Source organism: Giraffa tippelskirchi, chromosome 6, assembly GCF_054371585.1.
Source record: "Giraffa tippelskirchi isolate mGirTip1 chromosome 6, T2T-mGirTip1v1.2.pri, whole genome shotgun sequence".
In the NCBI taxonomy this organism is placed as follows: Eukaryota; Metazoa; Chordata; class Mammalia; order Artiodactyla; family Giraffidae; genus Giraffa; species Giraffa tippelskirchi.
Window position 1 is genome coordinate 150,152,066 of NC_137280.1, and position 23,660 is coordinate 150,175,725.

The following is a 23,660-nucleotide window of genomic DNA, read 5'->3' on the forward strand; positions in this document are numbered from 1 at the left end:
CATTTATTTGCCTGGGTACCAAGGAAAAATGAATTTGTATAGTAAATTATGATCCTAAGAACCCAAGTCTTCTAAAGCATGGTTTTCTCATTCTGCGACCTAAACCAGAGAGCAATATGCTCCATACTAAGCAGCTGAATTATTTCTCTGGCATATTCCACACACAGGGGCACAAGCAGATAACTGACCAGACTAAGGAGTCATTTCACGTGGCCCATGAAGCAAGATTTCTAATTGTTATATAATATATTCAGTGCATGAATTTATTTATGAAGCAGCACAATTAGCTTTAGTTTCAGCATCTTCACTAGTTATGAAGACCAAGAGTCCATTGATTTAAAGAACATACTCCTTCCTGTTGCGGTTGGTTTTTACCCTTTCTACTTCTAGTTTCCTGGCAACTTTGAAAAAGCTCAGAGAATTTGTGTTAAAATATTAAACATAGCTACATTTTGGATGTGTTGTGTGGTGAGATTACTATTCAGTCAGCTAGGCTTTTAATTACTCTTAGATGGTTCTGTGTGGTATAGTGTTTGTGGCTTGCTGGTGATTTTCTTATTGTTACTGATGTTAAGTTTCCCATTAAATCTTAACTAAGCTCATTTTAACTTTCTGTGCCTGGTGTTGATCTCAGTTTAATGTATCAGAATAATACCATCCTCTTGCTAAGTTTGTTGGCACATTAGTTAGGTTACCTTCAATTGGTGTGTGTGTTGAGTTTCAGCTTTTCCAAATGCATGGCATCTGACATTCTGGGGAGAAGGTAACTTTTTTGGGAAGAGAAGGCTGTGTAGAAAGAGCCTATTGGTTCATGGAACTTGACTATGACAATATATTTGCCTGTATTTTTAAGGTGCCTATTTTCATTTTGATAAGAGTAGAGTTTTTTCTGCATGTGTGAAGTGTTTATTATGCTAGAGCTACTGAACGTTTCTTAAAAGTAATTACTGTTTTTTTTTTTTTTTTTCTCATTGTGTGATTGAAAGGAACTCTGCACTGCTTGCGTGTTTTTGAGGAAAACGTGTATTGGTGAGCTTTACCATTGTTTTCTATTCTGTGTAGACTAATTTTGAGAAGTGATTTCTGGTGAAATATAGTCAAGGTCATTGCCAAGGCCCTTTTATCCCTCTCCACTTAAGAACTCAAACTGCAAGTCAAGTTTAAAGAGACAAAACTTGCATCAGACTGCTACCTCAAATGGGACTATGTGAAAAGCATATGTTTTTGTCTCTCATCACTTTGTGTGAAGCAACAGTTTAATTCTTTGACTTACTGGTTTCTAGGAGCCCTGATGTACTCACAAAGAGAAACCTTCCATTCTATACTCATAGTGCATACAACAGATTCTCAGTCTTCAGGGAAGATTGTAAGAATATTTTTTTTTTTGTGGGGGGGGATAGCTGTCTTTTCATATGCTTTCAATGGAAAGAGGAATGTAACAATATTTCATAAAATGTAAGATCTAATTAGATAATACCCCCCCTTAAAATTTTGTGAAATCAACAGCAATTTTATGAGTCATGTACAGTGAGAGAAAATAGTAGCTTTGTCAAAGTATTTCCTTATACTCCTGCTTTCACTTTTTCTTTGTTAAAGGAATATTCACAATATTCAGAATTTTGTGCTACCAGTAAATTTTATATATATATATATATATATATATAGTTTTCTCTACCTAACAAAGAAAAACCACTACTTAACGTATTATTTTAGCTCTGCTTCAAGTATCCTGTTCATATTTCTAAAAGATTTTTATGAAGTTAAAGAGGTATAAAATCTTTTCCCCCAAATTAATATTACTCACTGTCCACAGTCTGCTTGGTATATTTCATTCTCCAGTGTGATTTTGAACTTGAAGCATTGCAGCCTTTTCTTACGAATTCCTCATGGCAAAAGGTGAAGCACCTTGAGAAACAGTTTGCAAATAAAGTTCTCTCATTTTTGCTGAAAGGATTAAATTGGTCCCCCTCTCCTAAGTAGAGCATTACAGTACCTACCTTTTAGACAAAAAGGATTATCAGAAAAATGGTATGGTTGTGTGCTTTTCAGCAATAGTGTAAGTAAAGCAAGAGCAGGTGTTTTAACTCTCTTCATGTAAATTTAGTGAATAGAAATTGACACTAAATAATGCAGCTAAATAGGTTAAAATAAAATCTAGGTTCCCCAGCAAAGATTTCCCCCCACCCTGGATGATATGACTTAATCTTTGACTCTGATGGAACGATTGAGTGCATTCCTCATCTCAGCGCCAGCATATGGGTGGCGGGTACCAAATATCCTGCATCTGTCTTGGAAAGTATGAGTGCGAGGTTTGGGAGGAAAGAGATGGTTTCTTTAAAAGTTTAGACTTCTTATGCTTTGACTGCAGTTCTTTCAGAGAAGCTCTCCTTTCCTTGATACTTGTTTAGATCACCTATGAAGATGCCCCATTATTTCTCCTGTCCCTAATTTGATTCTGCCACAGGTTTTTCTTATATAAACATGATGCTAGACTTCTTAGCTTAGTTGTTCCTATCTTTGCCTTACTTTGTGATTTCTGGAATATAATGCAGATCTATAAAAGTTTAGGACTCATTCTTCTAAAAGACAGTCTATTTAATTGTCCTCATGATGAAATTATTTAGATGTAGAGGCTTAAGCCTGTTTAAAAAATATTAGGAATTTTGTATGATCATTTCTATTAATATGACCATGGTAAAGCAATTATTTTATAATATATAAAAGTGAGTTGTAGGCCTTGTAAAATAAAAAAACATCATTTATGAATTTGATCCAAAAGAATAAGTCATTTTTGTTTGTTTAGTTTCCCCAATCCTTAATTTAAATATTAGGAGGCAAAAACTAAAGTTGGAGAATATAATTCACTTGGTGAAGATAAAATTAATGCTAACCATAATATACTGATTTAAAATCTTTTGAGAGGACAATTCTCTGGAGGATTCTCTTGGAAAAGGCTTATGTTTAAATGTCATTTTTATTATTGCTTAGGATTTTACTGATACTCAATGTTTTGACATTTCTCCTCCTTTAATTAGAGGAATAAGACTATCTGTGGAAAAAGAAATACATCATTAAATAGAAATGATTTTGGCAAAGGTTAAAAAAATCCCATACTGTTAAAAAAAATATCACAAAATTGTATAAGCTACTTGCTGTATTTATAACAGGTTTTTTTTTTTTTAAGTGCCATTTCAAAATTTCATTTTGAATGTTAGAAATAGTCAAGTTAGATTCTTAGATTATTTCTGAGAATGAAATTGAACTATTAAAGAAGATAGCTATGTCCACGTTTATGGTTAATTCAAACAGTAAATATCTACATAGCTAAAATCATAGTTATTATTAGAGAACTTATTGCAAGACTTTGTGATCTTAACTGTGATATTTTTTCTAAACCATTTCAAATGTAAGAGTACATGGTTGGGTGCAACACATTTCAGTAGATATTGCCTATTACCTAGAAAGAATATAGGCAAATTAAAGCTGCATGAAAGTATATTCAATCTTTCAGTTTGGTTTTTTTTTTATCCCTTTAAAAAGCCATTTTTAAATTCCCAAGACAGGCCAGGTACCGTGTTCTGCAAAGAGCTAGATCTTATGGTTAAGAGTAATTTGTTGCCAAAGTGATGTCTAAGGAAGTAAATGGGAATAGAAGTGGATGCTTCTTTTTTAAATACAAGATAAAGCTTTGCTCTTTGTGTCACTTGAGATTATATTAGAAAAGTGATTTAATTTTATTTCATTTTAGAATTTGCTCAGACTGTAATTGTATACAAATATTTTCTCATTCTCTGCCTTCTATATATGTTCAACTCATGTCTATTCATGTAGTCTGATGTGATATGACCCCTAGGCTTGGAGACCTTAGTCAAAGTTTGGTGCTACCTGCATGGATTTAATGGAGGCATGAGGGAAAGGCAGTGAGACATTGTGGGAAAACCAAAGGAAAATGTATTCTATAGTTGGCTACCATCTCCTTATGCTAATAATCATGCCACCCATTTTATTTTTAGCCTCACTTAAAGTTCTGGAGAAGGTGCAAAGTGCTTTTCTAACCTTAAGAATAATAATATAATTATTGCAGAAATATTTCACAGTGGTTAGGGCTCTGCAATTTGTGTGAACTAGCATCTAATTTTTCTCCTCTCTAATCCTGTTTACATATCCTCGCACATAATCAGACTCGGTCAGATGAAACCAATTACTAAGGGGAAAAAAATCAAATTTATTTATTATATTTATTGGATGGGTCTGTTGCTTAATTATCCATTGGCACATTTACATGTGTCCATGGAGAGGGCCATGGATGACTGTGGAAAAATGATCAATCATTACTTCTTACGGTCCAGTGGAGGTGCCAAGAAAACAAGAAAAAAAAATAAGAAACAAACCAAAAAACCCACAATCATACCCTTTCTCACTGCTATCTATGTGGGAGACCTGAAAACTGAGAAACAAACATCACTCCAAAAAATGAGTTTGGCTTGACAGAGGAAAATCTAGAAAAAAATTGGGAGTAGTTATCAGACTTTTTCTTAACCACTAGAGGTAATGTTAGGAAGAAATGTAAGGAGTTCTGTACACTTTGAAATAAATAATGCCTTAGGTATTCAAAGATGTATGTTGGAAAATGAACTCAATTTATCCTATGAAGCAGATGACCAAACGCTCCTGGTTGTAAGTTGAACTGTGGGATGAGCCGGGGTGGGGATGGGGCACTGGGATGGGATGGGTTACAATAGGTGGGTAGCATAAGGGGACCTGCACGATCATGTTGGCAAAGCAATTGACCAGTACATGTAACTGCAGTGAGCTGTGGCTAAGATAGTTCTATGAAAGCAGTGAATTAAAATAGATCTTGTTTTTGACCTTTGATGGTAAAGACATACACAGATGTTTATTTTTTGTGTCATGTGTTTTTGTTAAAAAATTCCTTACCTCAATCAAAAATGTTTTCTTCTCTTTTTTACCTACCCCACCCCCCATCCCAGATTAATGGGATCAATTTTAAACATGGCTTATTTCTTATTTTTTCCCCACTTGTTCTCATGAAACATTTTGGAAATTTATCAGTGTGGAAGTTGTTCTTCAAAATAGATCGCAACTGAAATAACAACCATTTCAAGTAAATGTGACAAGGCTGAATTGAAACAGATGCATCATCCTATGTATATGATCCTTTCCAGACACCACTAAATTATCTGTTCTATCCACATCCATAAGATAGAACACACATATGAACTTCAGGGAGAAAAGCAAACCGCTTTTGAACTTAAGGTGTTTGAAGACTGTCTTGAAGGAAGCACTGAAGTGTGATTTTAAGAATTTTGGCACACTATCAATTCATTCTCTAGAGTAGACAATGAGCAGATTATGATTTATTGCTAATTGCTGTTTATTTGGAGATGCTGCTGTTGAAGAAACTATGTAAGCTTTGTAGATGATGCTTTTGTTACATTTGGCTACAGAGAAATTCAAATGACAACAGGAGTCTTGAGAATTGAGAGGGAAAGGTGATTTTATACCTGTTGACCTCGCAAGAAAATATTAGTGATAAGGTAAATTTTACATTTACTCTAATCTGTATTTTAAAAGTTATTCTGTGGAAAAGGTTACAGAAAGGAAAAAAGTTGCTCTCAGCTGAATTCAGTGAAGAAGCCAAACAGTAAATAGGTAAAGAGCATGAACTCTCCTTCCTACAACAATGATTTTTCACTAAGGACTCTCTAGATATATAAGGGGCACAGGTTCTTTTTATATGATTTGTGTATGTTCCTATGGACTGTGAAGTCTATTTATGGGCAATTTTCAGGTTAAAATTGTGTTACGGCTACCCTGAAGGTTGTCATTTTCTTGTTTTTTTTTCTCTTGTCAGTCAATTCATAACTGTTTATTAAGCCCCCATGGGGTATACACAGAATCATATACTATTTGGGTGTGTATGTGTGTGTGTGATTGGTTGCTGGTCTAGAAGCTTACAGTCTTTAGGCAAAAGTGTGTGTGTGTGTGTGCATATGCACATGTATGATATAATGTTTTAATTACAGAAGTTAGAAGTAGTTTTGTTTTGTTTTGTTTTTAATAGCATTGTCCTAGATCTCCAAGTGCAGTTACTCTGAGAAAAGCATAGCTTTGAGCCAGATCAGAGATATAACTTCTCAGCTTGCTTGCTTTCTTTTAAATTCAGATACAGCAGACATGTTTAAGAATAAAGGCAGAGGGCTAGTATTAAACTAGGGATTCTTGCCAGGTTAACATCTATGTTTCAAAGTAAGGGCAGATACTCATGCAGGTCATTTTTAGGACATGCCTATTACCTGTGTCAATTCAATCAGTGAGTGGATGAATGGTTCCATGGCTCAGAGCTGTCAATTTACATTTTTTATGACCAATGAATCAATTTATGATTTACTTTTTTTTGGAGAGTTTTGAAAATTGATAGGAATTGGGACAGTAAGAAAATTTCCAAGTGTTCCCATGGTTGAAAACTGTTCTAAAGGAATACTTTCCCAGTTGCACTTGAAAGCGTATGGTGAATATGTAGGTTTAGGGATTTACTTTTCAAAACGTATTTACATTCTTAAATTTATCTCTTATCAGTCCATTTGTCGGAATGGTAATATTCTTGAAAAGTACACAGTGAATAGCTCTGAAAGTGGATGAGAAAGAAGTGCACAGAACACTGACCCTTTCCACAGCCCCAGGTAATGGTTTGCTGGACTTCCAGCAGTCAGCTTTGACTTTTGATAGCACCGGTCAGGCTCTGATTTAATGGTCCTTTTTTTTGGCGGCCAGGGCGGGACACGAGGGGCGGGGGGGGGCTGTGATTTTCAAGATGTGCATATCTCATTTCCAGCAAATCATAGCCAAACCATCAAATTTCTTTTCCATCTTCTGTTCCTGGTGGATCTGAATCAGAGAAGCAATGGCTGAGAAAAATTGGAAGGGATCTTCATTTAAACTTTGACTCTTGGCTCTTTTCCTGTTGGATCCATGAATTTCTGAGATCATTTCTAATTTGTTGCAGGAGTCTTCTGAACAGAAACGTCGGTAGTCTTTGTGATAAGAATATGTTCTTTACAACTTGCAATATTGCAGGCTCTCTTTATTCATTTCCCAACAGTTTATAAAATTCACCGGCAGAGAATAAAAGCGTAATTTGATTTAATATTTTCAATTGTAGGGTTGGGCTTGTTCTTCCCTGTAAGTTAGAGACTAATTCTGGCAAACATAAACAGAAAGAGAATGTGTTGAAAGATATCAAGGAGCATGGAGTCCCCAGGAACTATGCGGAAACAGACACTTGCGCTCCTGCCACTGAACCCTGGGTGCCCAGCTGCAGCCCTCCACGTCCCCGACACGGGGCTCTGCCGTTGCCGTTAGGATCAGCTAGCACTGCAGCCCTGGGTAGGTGACTGTTTGTACCAGGCCTGGAAGGAACTACTGTCCTTTCAGTAGTGGGGATCCCTGGCTCTTGACTCAAAGTTCTAATCTGGTTCATTCATCCAGTTGGCTGCATTTTGATCAAGTGTCACATCCCTATAACTAGAAAGTCTGATAAATCAGTGGTCTGGCCCTTTCATATTCTATCATGAGGCAAAAAGACTTAGAGCAAGATATAAGTGGTGGAATTCCCTGAAAATAAAAGGAGAGAGGCAATCAATAAAACATAAGTAAAAATTCCCCAGCAAATATTTACAATAAGGGACCTGCAGGACCTCAGGGGATGAACTTGAAAGTCAAATAGCGGTGAGAACTTCTCTCTTGCTTAAAATGGATTGGAGGACGTTCCTGTTGTAAATGTATTAAGTACAATGCTTTTGATTTTAGCACGCGCCAGTCTCAAATATGTTCATCATGAAGAATTCTTTTTGTTATCACCAAGAGCCGTATTGAAACATGATGCATTTGAATTCTGCTCATGTTAAAATTAAAGATAATCTACTTAGATTGGGCTGAAGTTTGCCTGTGTGTAAATATACAAGGTTGATAAATGGTATGAAAAAAGGTGAAGATTTGTTTAAATTACTGTAAAGAAGACATCTGGATGGCTGAAAAATTGCCTGCAAGGAAATTAGTAGGAATTTGGAATAAAAGATCAGACCAGCTCTCTATTTATAAATTGCTAATAAGAGTAATTGTGGTACTTGAAAGAAACAAAATCGCATCTCTTTTTTTCCATGACTTAGACTGTCTGAGGTCCAAACACATCTTCCTCACTACATTATTAGCAAACAGAGTGAGATGTAGGACCCACACAAGTAATCCATGTTTCTAGTAAAACTTTTGCATCAGACGCTCAGTCTTTTATTCTTCAATTCCAAGTTAATGTATTTATCCTTCCATCACTGGCTCCCAAGGATTTTGAGAATTAATTAGAAACAAAATCTCTTTCAGTCCTTGAATGTTACAATTCTGTGCTGACAAACCATAAGATACTGAAGTGTTATTAATAACGACAAAGGTTCATCCCATAAAGTAATCCGACTGGCTGAATTCTCACATGGTTGTTATTTTCTAATATAAATTACTGAAGGATTAGATAGTTAAATATTGAATATTGTCTCATTTAATGCAGCTATATGAAATATTAATGGTAATGATTCTCCAGCTTGGGGAATAGGGAAAGTTTTTTGTTTTGTTTTGTTTACTAATAGCATTGACTGCTAGCATAATACATTTTACGAAATAGTAATGAAGATATTTAAATGAAGGTGAAGCAGGAAATAAGTGGCCTCTAAAATAATAGATTTCACTGAGGTGGTAGATTTCAATCGTCACAAAAATTTCTTTACTCTTTGTATTAATTTTCTCTCTATTCTGAGCATTTTGGATGGCCTTGAGAATTTGTTAAAAGAACAAGTTTAGTCTATTAAGCCCTTGAAGAGGAGTGCCGTTGATGTTGTTTCATTGGCATGAGGTGTAAAAGTCTGAAAATTGGATTGGGCTTTGAAGGAATGGTGGCCATGTTGAGTGTGACAGTTGAAATGGTGTTGTTCATGAAAATTTAAAAAAAAAAGGCAAAAGAAAATAAAAAGGAAAGAATGCAAGAGAGAAAAAAAGAGAACCATTGACCAAATAGTACAATTGATGAAACTAAGGTCTACTTAGAATTTACTATTTAATGAATAGAGCAAAAACTTTTAAGATTTTTTATTGTCCAATTTTAAATAATCCCATTTTGAATTTTCTTCATGTTCTTATGCCTGTGCACTTACATCTCAAATTAGGAAAATATAACCCAATGACAAACAGGGTGACTATTATTGAAATATTTTGTCGTGAATCCAGAATAAGAACATAAAGCAGTGCATCAAATTGGTTTAAATCGGTTGTGTTTTTTGTTTTTTTTTCCTCTAGAGGGGAACTTTATGTTTTGTGAGATGATTTTATTTGAAATTGCAGTTATCCTTGTTTCAGACCTAGTAATTTAACAGTTGAAAAAGCTCCCTTTTTTGTTCTGTGTAGTTAATGTATGTGGTGTGAGTGAATACATTTTATTTAAAAAAAGTGTTTTGGGGTAGCATTCTTTTCCGCACAAACTTATTCCTTGATAAAGGAGCTGGCTGCAATTTGCAGAAATGACTGTTTCTTTTTCTTTAGTTGTTGGATAATTGCTCTTTGTATACACTGTGGAAATGTGCATATAGACCAGTGACAAAGCATAGCAGATGCACTTGCAATTATCTTGAATTTAAGTAAATTTCGCATCTGATACACACAAAGCAAAGGCTTTGTCCAAGCAGGCTCCCATACTGGCATGTGGATTGCTGTGAATACAATGAGTAGATTTTTAATGGAAAACAAATGGGACTATTAGTAAGTCTTGTCTTTTACTTGAAAAGACACCCCACTTTAGGCATGGCCTACAACTTATTCATATTCATAGTTGGTGCAGTTTTAAATATGACCTTTGAAACTGAACAAAAATTTTAAATGTTTCAAACAAAATATGTCACTATGTTTTTATTGGAGTCACATTCGTAGTTTTTAGAGGAAATAAATATGTGTTTCATATCTCAGTGTTACATTTTTCCAAACTGCTAAGGAGAGCATTCACTTACTAAGACACTAAAAATGTGAAAGGGGATTTCATATTATAAATAAATCATGCCATAGATAAAAGATAATTACAATGTTACTTTAACAACCTCAATTCACAAGGGGACCCATAAGAAGGAATATATAATGGGTCCAAATTCTGCTTCTTATTGTAAACAAAAGAGATCTAGCCAGAGGAATACTTTTCTGCAAAAGCCTCTTTTCCTAGTTTTGTTTGAGATTAATCCTTTCCACTGTGTATTTTTTGTTGTTGTCAGACTTATGTAAGTGAGATATTTGAAGGCTTAATCTTTTGCTCCATAGTTATTCTTAGAAAATATGAAACGTATGGAGCTTCTTGGATTCTCTTAAATGCCTTTAGGTCTTCGGAGGGGTGGTTAAATTATTTCTACTTTCAATGCTAGAGTTCCAAATAATTGGTCCGGGTGACTTCTTTTTCATAGTTTGAAGGTGCTCTGTGCTATTCCAGCCTTTGAAAGAAGCAAATTTCAAAAGTAACTCAGGCAACATAAAGGAGGGCCTATCTTGCCCATTTTCTGCTTTCTTCTCAATCTAAAATGGAATCTAATAATAACTGGAGATCTTTTCTAATTCTTTTAAGAATCAGAAGCCTCTAGGGGGTCTAAGGATTGAGTAATTATTTGAAAAAAAAAAAGTGGATAAAGTGGATTTGAGAAGAAATTTTTAAGAAGGCAAAGGAGAGCCTGACAGAAGTATTTTGGGGTCTGAATTAGAGCAAGACAGATGTGCTGTTGTTGGAATATCATGCCTACAAAACATGCCTCCACCTTAACTACTTTTGCAAAAACAAAACTTCTTCAACTAAGTTCTTTTTCTAGAATTGCCAAAATGACAGAGCTTACTCAGTTATGCATTGCCAGGTGATTCTCTGTGTTCCCGCCTCTCCGGTGCTGGTCATGACCTTCCTCCTCCCCCAGTACCCCTCTTCCCCTACCCTGCTCCCCTCGCCTACTTTTCTGGAAGGATCACAGGCTATCTTTAGGCTTGGAGAGAAACCAGGTGCTTTCCTTGATATTTAAGCAACTTGCTATTTTGAAATTCCCTTAGAAAACTGTGGGCATTTTTATTTCTGTGTCTTGAAGTCTCTCTTTCCCTCTCTGAAGGAGAAGCTGCTTATATAATACCCAGAAGCAGACCCCTGGGAACTGCTGAGCTATTTTATGGATATTTTGCAGAAAAAGAAAAGCAAGTGCTCCTGTGTCCTGCGCGCCCTCCCACGGGGGTCTCAATTTGAGATATTTGCACAATAGCAGATTCTCAGAAGGATAAATATATACAAATCCATCTTTCAAATTGAGTGGGATCAGTGGGAAGCAGCACCTAGGAGGGTGAGAGCCCACTAATAGCACAGACTGCGATTCTCAAGCGGTTCCAGAGACAGAACACAACTGTCTACAGAGCTTGCCAGAGAGACAGATGCTGCGCGTGGAAGACAGTTTTCCTCAGTTAGATATTTTGTTCTTGTCGATGGCCAACCATGACTCACGGGAGAAACTGGGGAGAGAGAGAGAGGAGAAGAGAAGAGTAAATTAATCATTTTATTAATCCTTATTAGGAATTCAGTCATGTAATTAAATGTCAACCTGGTGAACTTTCCATGATACCAGAAGACTGGCAAAGCCAGTTGCAGGGTTTGAAAGTTACTCCAGGTGATAAAGAAGCCTGATTTAAGCTGCAGATGACATGACTGACATGATCTCAGATGCATATCTGGAGAAAATAGTAATGTAGGAATCATCGAATAATCTAGACTCAAAGCATGCTTCTGAAGGATTGAAAGGACTTGAATCATTTTCTCTGAGAGATGATAGGTTTGTTCTCTGTTCCCTCTTTCTGTATCTGTGGGTGTTTATGAAAATAGGTGTGTATTTGAAAGATAATCTTTTCTTCACTGTGCTTCTTTTTCTTTCTCTCCGTATGTGTTTTATATGCACGTGTGTTTGCATCCTGAAATATCAGCTTTCATCCACATTTATCGTGCACTTCCAGATCTCCTGACCCTGTAGCACATGCAGTTGATTACATAAAAGCAGAATATGTGCTGTCTGAAAGATGGTGAAAGTCATTTTTTTGCAACTTTTGCCTATAGTCAGATTGTAAGTTTCCTTCAAGTTTCTCGAAAGAGGGTACTATGATAGGTAATAATCTTAGCTTCCTCTCTCTCTCTCTTTTTAAAGATTCCTCATTTCTTTTGAAAATAAACAAAAGAAGAGTTGGTATAGTTTCTCAGATTCTCATTTGTTTGGGGCTGAGGACTTCAGGGTCCCTTGAAGCCAAGTTTATGTCATAGATCTATCCTGTAGGTCTCCAAAACTGGAAGAAGTTATGTGTTTGAATGTCTGATGGCAGCCCCTATGCCAAAAATCTCATCTATCATTTTTCCAATGGAGTCTCAGAAATTACCATTTTCTGATCTGCATGTCCTTCATGAGTTGGAATGGCAGTTAGCCAAAAGGTTTGTGTTTAGGGGAAAAGCAGGCTTTTATGTTTTCCCCACAATCAGTTATTTGGAGGGTACTCTAGGTACTGAAAAATCACAGGTATGGAGACAATTTAGAAAGAGTAATCCACAACTGAGCTGAGGAAGATGTAGCCTGCCTTCTTGAGCCACTGTGCTTGTCTGGCCAATATGGAACTGTCTGAGATGAGGCTCTTCACTTGAGGTTTACGTGTCTCCCCGTGCATCTCATGTCAAATCAAACACTAGCAGATGAGCCTGTCAATCTGTAGCACTCTCTGGAGAACTTTGGGTCTTGAAAACCCTGGATCACCTTGAACCTTGAGTAAAGGTGGTTGCATTCCTTCTGAGGTTTATCAAAATAATAATGGCAGCTTTCATTTAACTGTTTCAGATTCTTATTTTTGAATGCACATAAAAGATGACAGATCTTGTCCACATGCCTAAGTTGCTGCCTTTTGCATTGCCTTGGACATCTTATATGCTTAATAAATATTTGTTGAGTGAAAGCATCATGGATTTCGTTTCCTTTGGGAGCATGGAAAGAATCTACCATGTGATTTTAGTTTTTTTAGAACCATGAGTAGCTGAATGAGTGCTGTTGGTTTTGTGAATATAAATGTATTGGAATTACATTATTCATGTTCTATTCTTTTATAAATAGGAAAATTGTCATAAATAAGACTGAAGGACAGATGCTGGTACTGAACGATAAATGTGGCAAAATTAGAATTATTCGAGTCCTGAATTAGGTGTCCATCAAATGTTTAGTATGACTGAACATATTTTAAATAATTATTTTTACTTTTTATCTGTTGCATTATTTAAAAGATGCTATAGGAGTGGCTATATATAAATGATAAAAGCAGTAATCTTTTTGGTATGAAAAATACATCATTATCACTTCCCATGTACAAAAGGAAGCCAACTATTTAGTGTCTTATTTAAAGTTGGGAAAATTAGTTTAATGTAGGGGTCAGCAAACTATAACCTGTGGGCCAAATTTAGCCTAATACCTGTTTTATATGCCTGTCAATGAGAAAAACTAATCAATAGTCAATCTAAGAAAGAAATGGAAAATTTTTATTCAAGGCAAACTGAGGATTATAAGCTGGGGGACAATCTCTGAGAGAACTCTGAGAACTTTTTCACAAGGTCAGTATATATGTGATTTTGGCAAAGGGTGTACTTGCAATTAAGTACACATCTCAGTAGAAGGTTGCTGTTAGCCACAAGGAAGAGATATCTTAGTTAATGGTTTTAGTGCTTTTTTAAGTATGGGAAGATGCGAGCATTTAGGTCCATAAAAAAATTTCTCTGGAGACTATCTATCTTAAGGCCTGTTTGCCAGTTTTCCCAGACCCAGAACATAGAGTACTTTATCCTGATCTTCACCCTTAATTCCTTTCAGAGTGTACTGTAGGTCAACAACTATTAGCAATGGCTAATGACTTGATTCTCGTAGAACTGGATAGTGAACAATGTTCTTTATTTTATAATCCTTGCCGTTTTGGTCTCAATTTTGACCAAGGTTTGGGAGGCATTTCATGACTAATTTATTCCAGGGCACCAAGAATGCTCATTCCCAGATTGGTCAAGGATTTCACTGACAAGCCACTCAGTGTTCTATTCTTGTACTAGGCCTTGTTAACAGTAACCCAAAGTCTCCAGACTGCCTGTCTTACTGGTCTGTTTCGGTCTAGGAAAATGGTTTCCTCTTTTTGCTTCTTTCCATATCTAGAGTTACACTGTCACAATAATTGATCTCATAGAGCTGTGTCTGAGGCTTAGTTGGTAATGTGAGAAGCAATGATCTTGTAAAATAGGCAGAATGCAAGTTAAATAGCTAGTACTATTAAAAAAGATCGTAAGTAAGTATTTAAGTAAAGAACTTTTATTAGGTATAGCCCAGTATCTCCCCAGTTCATCTGACCAGTCTGTTCTGCACCAATCGCTGTCTTTAAGGAAAGATATATTGGCATTGTACATAAAGTTCACTGAAGATATGCTGTATGTATGAGGCAAGTGGTATGTCATCATGATACTTTCTAGAATCAAGAAAGTAATAATCACTTGTAAGTAGTTATCTGGCTAATTCCAGAAGGAGAAAAATTGATCTTTAAAGTTGGGCAGATATTTATGCCATTGGAGATGCCTGGTTAGCACATAATACAGATGCACAAAGTACATTAGAGGGGCCAGGGGAGGCCAAAGGGAGGACAGGAAAAATGTTTTAGATTGAAATTTTTCTTGTCTTGCCCTGAAATGTGAATTTTTGTTTCATTATGCCCATAAACCAAGAATATTTTTCTATTTTCTAATGGTCAGGGGAAAAAATCAAAAGAAGGGTAATATTTCATGACACTTAAACATTATGTAAAATTAAAATGTCTTTGTCCATAAATAAAGTTTTATTGGAACTCAGCCATGCCCATTTCATTGCATGTTTTTGATGGCTGCTTTTGCAACAGCAGTGTTGACTTGTATCACCCATGATGCTAAAACATTTCCTATTTGTCCTTTTACATATACTGGCCCTTATGTTGTGTGGTTTGCAGTGGTTCAAAGGCAATGCAGCAGAACTGGTGCCTTTTTTGGGGGGGTGGGGGGGGGCTTCTGAGTTCATATATATTATTGGGTCTGGCCTGACTTGGGATTTTTGAGTTTATGAATAACTGAATATGGTAATCAAACAAAAATTCTATACGTAATGTTAGCTCTTGGTCTTGCAGCAGAATATACTGAATGTTTCCTTCTGAGGCAAGAAAGATGTGTTCAAAGAATGGAACTTTAAGTTAGAATTAGAACTTTCCATTCTTCCTTTTCTCTGATCCTTTCAGGCCGGTTGGATTAGCTACCTCCTCCCAGTCTCCATATATACACAGCAATTATTCCTGACAGATTTGCTTTTTTATCAGTGAAATTATTGGTGGTTTACATTAACTGGTTTTATTCATACACCTTTGGATACCTCTCTCAGCCACCAAGAGTATCACTGGGCCAGGGAAACCAGATTCACTTATAGTCATTCACAAGATATATACAGAGAGCTATAATATGTCTGGGATGCTGCCCAAGCCTGGGATCGTAAAAATGAAAGAAATAAAAAATCTGCTTTACCATGTCATCAGAGAGCTACCAGTAGTGAGAAGCAGACAAAACCCAAATCATTTCACTATGAGATGCTAGGTAAAGTACATAATGCTTAATGAAAGTGGATGATATTTATTGATTAAATACCCTGAGTGTTTTACATGTACCATATCATGTAATCCTCCCAAAAGAGCCCCATTCTTTGGAAGAAGAGAAAACTGAGGCAGAGGTTTTATGGAATTTACCTGAATGCCACAGTAGTGGGGCATAGATTGGAGACCAGGCCTTGTGACTACAGAATCTTACTCCTGACCATTCTTCTTTAGGGCTCTCCCTGAGGTGCAGACAGCATGCTTTATATGTACAGTATACTGTAGATGTGGCATGAATGAATGGCTTTTCATGTTGAATTGAAACATAAAGTATAAGCCTAAATGAACAAGACAGAAAATGGAGGCAGAAAGAAGGCAGACCAAATATCACATGCAAAGATGCAGAGGCCAGAGGAAGTGTGATGGATTTAGGGAAAACAGACATCTTCATCTGAAGCAGAGCATCAGTGAAGGAGAGTGCTGGAAATGATAGGAGTCAGATTATTCATGAGTCACTGATTTATTCAGAAAACATTTATTGAGATTCTGCTAAGTACAGGTGTAGTAAATAGACATGTAGTTTATGGTTTAATGGGATGAAAGAGACAAAAAATAAGTGAAGAAATAAAAGACAATTTCACAAAATGATAAGGACTTGGAAGAGGGAGTGATATTTATGTACATAAGTGTACATCTGTGTGCAAGCTTGCACCAGTTCATTTAGATAGGGTAGACAGACAAGGCTTTTCTGAAGCCTTGCTGTTTGAGCTGAGACCTCAGTAACAAGCAAGAAGGGCTCTATGTGAAGGTATGGAATTTTCTCAGGCAAAAGGAACAGCAAGTGTAGAGGCCCCGAGGTGGGAATGAAAGTGGAGTGTTGGTGGGATGAAGAGAAGACCAGATGTGGTTACAGGGAGGTCAACGAGGGAGAGTTGGCCATGATGAGATTTGGTCAATGACCAGATTGTGGAGGATTCTGTAGAACTCGGTGAAGAACTTTTAGATTTTATTCACAATGCAGTAAGAATTTATTGGAATATTTTAAGCAGAGGAGTGCTATGATCATAGTAATATTAAAAAGTCATCCTCCCTTGAATGTTGCTATATCTAAATGGTACCTCAATGAATCTGACTTAAAGAAAGTAGCTATCAAACTTCTAGCTCTGATAATTGATTTGTAGGAAAGAGAGGGAAAGAGAAATATGTTTCAAAGGCACTAGAGGGATATAATTAGCACAATTCTCATTTTGTCCAGGAACTCACAGGCACAGATGAACTCAGATGAAAGTTGTCGTGGTAGTAAGATATTATACAGTAGATATGGGATGTGTTTTTGAAATGGAGTTGACAACTCTTTAGATGCAAAAAGTGACTATAAAAGAAGAAGCAAGGGTGACCTCTGAGGTTCTGGTTTGAATATTAGAGTCATCAATGGTGGCATCATTTATGGAAAAAGAATACCTTTGTAGGGTGGTAAACATATAAACCACCCCTAAAAGGAATGAGGATCCACTAAAGAGAGGTTGACTGGTGACAGGGTCAAGAATAGACTGATTGAGTCTTGGATGGAGTCACTGAATTTGAGGTGAAAGACAATCACGGTGATTCTGATGAGAGATACTGAGCACATTGACTCAACTGATGAAAGCTAGAATGGAGAGAAGGAGCGGGATTCAGAGCATATTTTGGAAGAGGAATCAATTGGAGGTGGGAAGGAAGGGAGAAGGAAGACTCTATAGACTGGTGGTGAGCTTATGGTAAATGATGAGCAACTTCAGTCAGGACAGAACAAGTGTTGGAGGAAAAGATCAGAAGTTTAGTTTTGACCACCTGGTTATGAGATGCCTTTAATAGAGATGTTCTGTAGACTTAGATATATGAGTCTGAAACGTAGGGGATAGATAATGAACAAGAGCCTTCAGCAGTGTCAATGTGAGCAGAATTGCCCAGAGAACTTGTAAGAAGAAGAGAAAAGAAAGCTGGATATAGGGTGTTGGGAAACACCAGTGTTTCCAGCTTAACCTGAGGAAGAGGGGCTGTGGGGTAAGTTTGAAATGTGCAAGAGTGGAGGACCATGGGAGAGGAATGTTATAAACCGAAGGCAAAAAAGAGTTTCAGGAAGCAGGATTCTGTAATCAGTGTCAGATACTGCAGATGTGTTCATTAGTTTAGGATTGGAAATTATCCATCAGATTTGGCTGTTAAGAAGTCACTGTTGAATTTCTTAGCAGGATCACAGTCACTGGAAGGTAGGGCTACATTGATTTAAGCAGTTAATGAAAGTGAAAGTCACTCAGTCGTGTTCAGTTCTTTGCAACCCAATGGACCAGTCTATGGGATTCTCCAGGCCAGAATACTGGAGTGGTTGCCATTCCGTTCTCCCAGGGATCTTCCCAACCCGGGGGTCAAACCCAGGTCTCCTGCATTGCAGGCAGGTTCTTTACCAGCTGACCCATCATGTTAGCCCTAAGCAGTTAATGGGAGTTCAGAAAATGGAAACCAAGATACCTCATCCAGCCAAAAATCGGGTGAAAACCAAATAGAAATTGCTGCTGTAAGTCGCTTCAGTCGTGTCCGACTCTGTGCGACCCCGTAGACGGCAGCCCACCGGACTCCGCCGTCCCTGGGATTCTCCAGGCAAGAACACTGAAGTGGGTTGCCGTTTCCTTCTCCAATGCACGAAAGTGAAAAGTGAAAGTGAAGTCGTTCAGTCGTGTCCGACTCTTAGCGACCCCATGGACTGCAGCCCACCAGGCTCCTCCGTCCATGGGATTTTCCAGGCAAGAGTACTGAAGTGGGTTGCCATTGCCTTCTCCAAATAGAAATTAGGAAGATCAAAAAGAAAAGAAAGAAATGCTATCAAATATCAAATGATAGATACTAAAAATTTATTTGAATTGTTAAAACTTTCCCTGTATTGCCATTAATAATCATGAGTTTTACTTTAATTTGCTTTGTGGAATTGGATTGTTCATATGGAAGTTTAATTTTATAAATCATAGTATTCAGTTTATAATTGGGAACACATTTGAAAGAAATCTGTAACCAGAAATTTATAATTCAAAAGTAACCTCTAACTACTATACCCATTTGTATATTTTTTGCTTAATGAAAAGCCTACCAAAAATATAGTGGATAAAAAATTCTGTGAGCTAAAAATAGTAGATGTTTGGGCCATGATATAGACTTGCTTTTTGAGTATATCATATATTTGTTCTGGTCTGGTTGCTTAATTAGGAGTAATTTATTTAATAAAATGGAGAAGGTAGATTGAAAAATTTTAAACAGGATTTTATGACTTGCGTGGATGAGTGCTAAGTTTCTTCAGTCATGTCCAACTCTTTGCAATCCCAGGGACTCTGTAGCCTGCCAGCATCCTCTGTCCATGGGATTCTCTAGGCAAGAATACTAGAGTGGGTTGCCATGCCCTCTTGCAGGGGATCTTCATGACTCAGGGATCAAACTCATCTTTCTTATGTCTTCTGCATTGGCAAACATGTTCTTTATCACTAGAGCCACCTGGAAAGCCCCGTTTATACACAGAGGTATGAATATCTTGTGTAGAGCTAGTTTGGGGAATGAATAAATGGTTAAATTTATTTTAAATGATTGTGTATAAATAAATGATTTTGTGTATAGATAAGCTTATTGGAACTTTTAGTTCTAGTCATAGAAAGTTTTTTTCAAAATTTAATCAGGGGGCTTAAAACCTTCTATAATTTACTCAAGTAAAAGCTCTCTGATCATTGGACTTTCTAGAGGAAAAGTAAGATATTTTCTGGTGTTTTATTTAAACTTTGTGCTGCTCCTGTTATTTCCTGGGTTTCTATTTGCCTAACACAAAATGACAATTTAGTCCATTAGCCAATACATTGGCTTACAGATTAGTTAGTGAGTTAAACAATTAACTGATTAATTAATTAATTGGTTTGTCATCCTGTGGAGCTTTTGAGAGAGCAATGTAGGCTGGTGCAAATGCTACCTCAGAGATTCTGAAATCCAGAAGTTCCACCTTTCTAAACTAAGATACCATTTTAATTTGATGAGAAGCTCTGAAGTTTGGAGCTTATAGGTGTACATTTTCAAGGAAGAAAGCAAACCTTGGTTAAAGGTACTGACGTTTGATGTGAAAAGGAAATTACCTCCTCCTAAGACTAACAGCATCATGAGTTACTTTCATTTTCTTCGAGCTTATGGAAAGGCATTCATACGTATTTCACATTATTCTCCAGAGCGTAGGCGGTAATCTTAGATCTTGAATCTTGATTTCTTTAAGACCAGTACTGACCTTATGTATGGGGTTGGAGGAGTTATGATGACATGCATGACTGCCATTTTACTTTATTGCATGAAAAGAACACTGTTGAAGGCCTACCCAAAGTGGAATTTTTTTTTTTTTAAGTAAGAACAAAAACAGGTTAAATGTGCCTTATTTTTGTACAGCCCTTGACTATTAGAATCAATCAGATTTTAGGCTTTTAAAAGCAGGCTGCAGAATCCCGCCACCACATTTTATTGCAAATGTTTCTTTCTGTATTATCCATGAGGATAGTCCATTGGATCAAAAGAAATAATATTGTGTCCCTGGTAGCGGTTGCTTTATGCAGTAAATCATGCAGTGCGAACTTGTTGATAGCTAGAATGTGACTACTCTTTTAGTCACCCCTCTCTCTCTTTTAATAGACAAATCTCACTGGAGTCTCCAAATAATTATTTTGCTTTCTGCTGCTCCCGCTTTTACTTATTCAGTGAGTTACTTATAGAAAGAGTTGCTTGCCTAAGTTGATTTAATTCATATCATATAAAAATTATTTTTGAACTTAGATTAGATTGATTATATTATTCACAATAATGTTTTACCCTTCTTGTAGCAGTGAAATGGCTTGGGATATTTTTGGACAGATTGTATAGTTCATATGAAAAAGAACTAGGGAAAAACTGTCTTCTTCAGAAAACTATCACTGGAATAGCTAGCCATTTCAGAGCTGTAAATCACTTAGAAGAACATTTAGTTTAGCCTCCTAAAAGGGAAAATCGGGGCTTGAAGCAATGAAACAAGTTGTGAAAACACCCATAAAACCTGCTGGATTGCCTAGATGAAACTAATCATAAGATATTAAATTGTTAACTCTGTAGTTTTAAAAAATAAAATGAACACTATATTTAAAAATCTCATTTTGAAAAATAAATTATGAAAAATCTGTAGTTAAGTAAATTATAGCCCAAATTTCTTAATAATGAATGAATAGTAGTAATAGTTAATAATAATCTCTTTTAATTATTCCAGGTCAGAATTTCCTCTTATGAAGTATTAGACACTTGAGAGGTTATTTTGCAATGATATGGATTTTTCTTTTCCCTCTTAAAGTTCCTGCACATAAATAATAAAATGCTATTAATATATTTAATTTTTTTGTGGTGACATTTTTTCATCAAACCCTCCAGGACTCATTTGCAAAGCTGCTTTGAAGTTAATTTCATGCAGATCTTCCTGATTTGTACTTGTGGTGAATTATTGTTAAGCTGAAAGAAAAATATCTGAAAAACTCAAATTGTCCAAACTTACCATTTATTTCATCTTTTGTTTCCATTGGTTTACTTTAAGCCAGGCAAGTGATACTAAGTAGTTCAAGTCTCTAATAAATTAAACAGATGTGATAAAATCTTTCTGTGAATTAATATAGGATACAGCAGAATTGCTGTTTAATAATCCAGGTGTCTTCACCCAGAACACTTATTAAGATACCTATCACCTCGTTAAAATGTCCCTACAAATAAAAACCTCTTCCTGAGTGTTCTTTTCCTTTTAAACTGGTATTTGCATAATTGGGGGAAGGGTGTTTTCATTATGCAAATGATTTCTGGGGCTCAAATCAGAGTTGCTTAATTGTCAGTGAATAGGTCAGTTCCTATCTCCTAATTTCTATTTGAAGTTTTAGTTGAAACCACTTAATGGCACAAGTGACAAGCTCCTGTCTTGTAGCATAATTTAATTTATTGTGACCAGGATGTCAGGTTTACTTTAAACTCTTTATAAGTGTGCATTTGTGATTGGCAACCACCCTTTGTTGCCTGGTTGGAAATGAAGCTTCTTTTATGTCTTAAAATTATGAGGTCATTTTGAAGATATGTGTAATTCAGGGCAAGACAGTTGACAACCCTGCAAGTGTCTCATTTCTAGAAATAAAATAAAATTCAGTGAATTCTTTGATGATATTGGAAGAGGGACTCACATTGTACAATAGAATGTAAAACACTTTACATAACATATGTAGTCTTTTCAGATGGTTCATTATTAACATGGAGTGTGTCTAATGAGCATTTTAGCTTCTTAGAAAATATACTCAACTCTCAGTTATAGGCTTTTGGACTCTCTAGTTTGTGGATTATCTGTAACAAAATGTTAATCCCAGCCATGATTCCGAGTCAATTCCTTTGCTCAGGAATTGTAATTCATTTTTAATATTAGCCTTAGGGGTAGAAACATGATTAGAAATGCAGAATAATGCTTTCATTCAAAACCAATTAAAACGACTTCTGGATTCTCCAACATAATGGATAATTCACAACACTGTATTTCTCCATTAGAATAGATTGAATTTGATGTATTGAAGGATGATTTAAAACTTAGTCACTGAAATGTATTTCAGGAAAATATTTTAGTTTTTACTGATGAGAAAAATTCTTAGTTTGGGGTCTCATTTGAAATCTATGAAATTGCATTAGGTCTTGGCAAAAGAAAAGTTCACTTTCTGTTTTTGATCTATTGCAAAGAAAGATGTTTCCTATAAACTGTACTATATTTGCTTTATGCTAGCTATTCATTGCCCTACAATAAAGTATCATTTTACAGTTTATAGAGAAACCATCACTTAACAAAAGTTAGTTATTTGTGGCAGTATTATATAATCTGGTACTTTTTTATTTCAGGCAGGGATAAAAAACAGTTAAAAAGAAGATGGTTAATGGTGTATTCTGTAAAGTCTTATTGTACTTGCTAGATTCATTGGCTTTCGGTTTTAGAGATCTTAGTGTTTAAAACCAAGATGGGAATTGTTATTACTCTTTGAATAAGTATATGGCTTATTATCTTGTTACGAGTAGGTACCTTCATAGGGAAATAAAATGATATATAAAAAGATGTTTAATAGTCTTCTAAGCTTACAGTGTGTGTTCATTTCAGACGGTATGTTCCCTTCGGTTAGAAGAGACTTGTGTTGTTGAATGTCAAAGAAAAGCTTTTCTTCCACTCTGTAGCCTGCTTTTCTGAAAGGAATATGGGAACAGAGCCTGTCAGATGTACTTTAAAATTAAGTAAAAAAATTTATATCTAACCATATTACTCACTTGGACTTTATTTCTGAACTGACCTTCCTTTCCAGGTGTTTTCTTAAGATGATTGGAATACTGAGTCAGGAAAAGTAAATTCATTCATTCATTCATTAAAAAAAAAAGAAATTAAAGATCAGGAAAACGTCCACAACGCTAATTATTAAGAAAAAAATAAGACAAAAGCAATTTTAAACAAAAGTTCTAGAAAGGAAGTTGGTTTTGGTTTTGAATTCTGAGTCTCTTTGTTGCCTCACTGTTTCCACGGCAATGTGATACGGATTCAAGGGCTTTCTTCTCTAGTGCCTTTTACTGTTTCCACATGTAGATTGTACAGTTTCATAAAAAGATTTGTTGAAAGTGGGGAATGGTAGGCATAGAGTAGACAACACCTAAGTGGTGTAAAAAAGATCTGTCACCTACTCCCTGGGTATCACATATATTTAATTCATTAGTTTGTAAGTCAAGAGAATGCCACGTTTTGACTGAATTCTGCAGGATATTTGCTAGAAATACAATTGATATTTCATAATAATTATAGAATGTTATTCTGTTTCCACCATTTTGGACTTTTGAAATGTGGTTTTCTTGGCTTCTAAGAAGGC

At 36.0% G+C, this 23,660-nt stretch overlaps 1 protein-coding gene and 1 long non-coding RNA gene across 2 annotated transcripts in view; one reads left to right on the forward strand and one right to left on the reverse strand.

Moving 5' to 3' along the window:
* TENM2 (teneurin transmembrane protein 2) overlaps nucleotides 1-23,660 on the forward strand; it is a 1,754,865-nt gene that overhangs the window by 388,361 nt on the left and 1,342,844 nt on the right. The gene's annotated exons all lie outside the window — the stretch shown is intronic.
* Nucleotides 5,378-23,210, reverse strand: LOC145511353 (uncharacterized). The gene is made up of 3 exons (XR_014057819.1): nucleotides 23,097-23,210; nucleotides 11,404-11,577; nucleotides 5,378-7,635 (listed from the first exon to the last, which is right to left on the reverse strand). It is a non-coding gene; the product is annotated as an uncharacterized LOC145511353 (long non-coding RNA).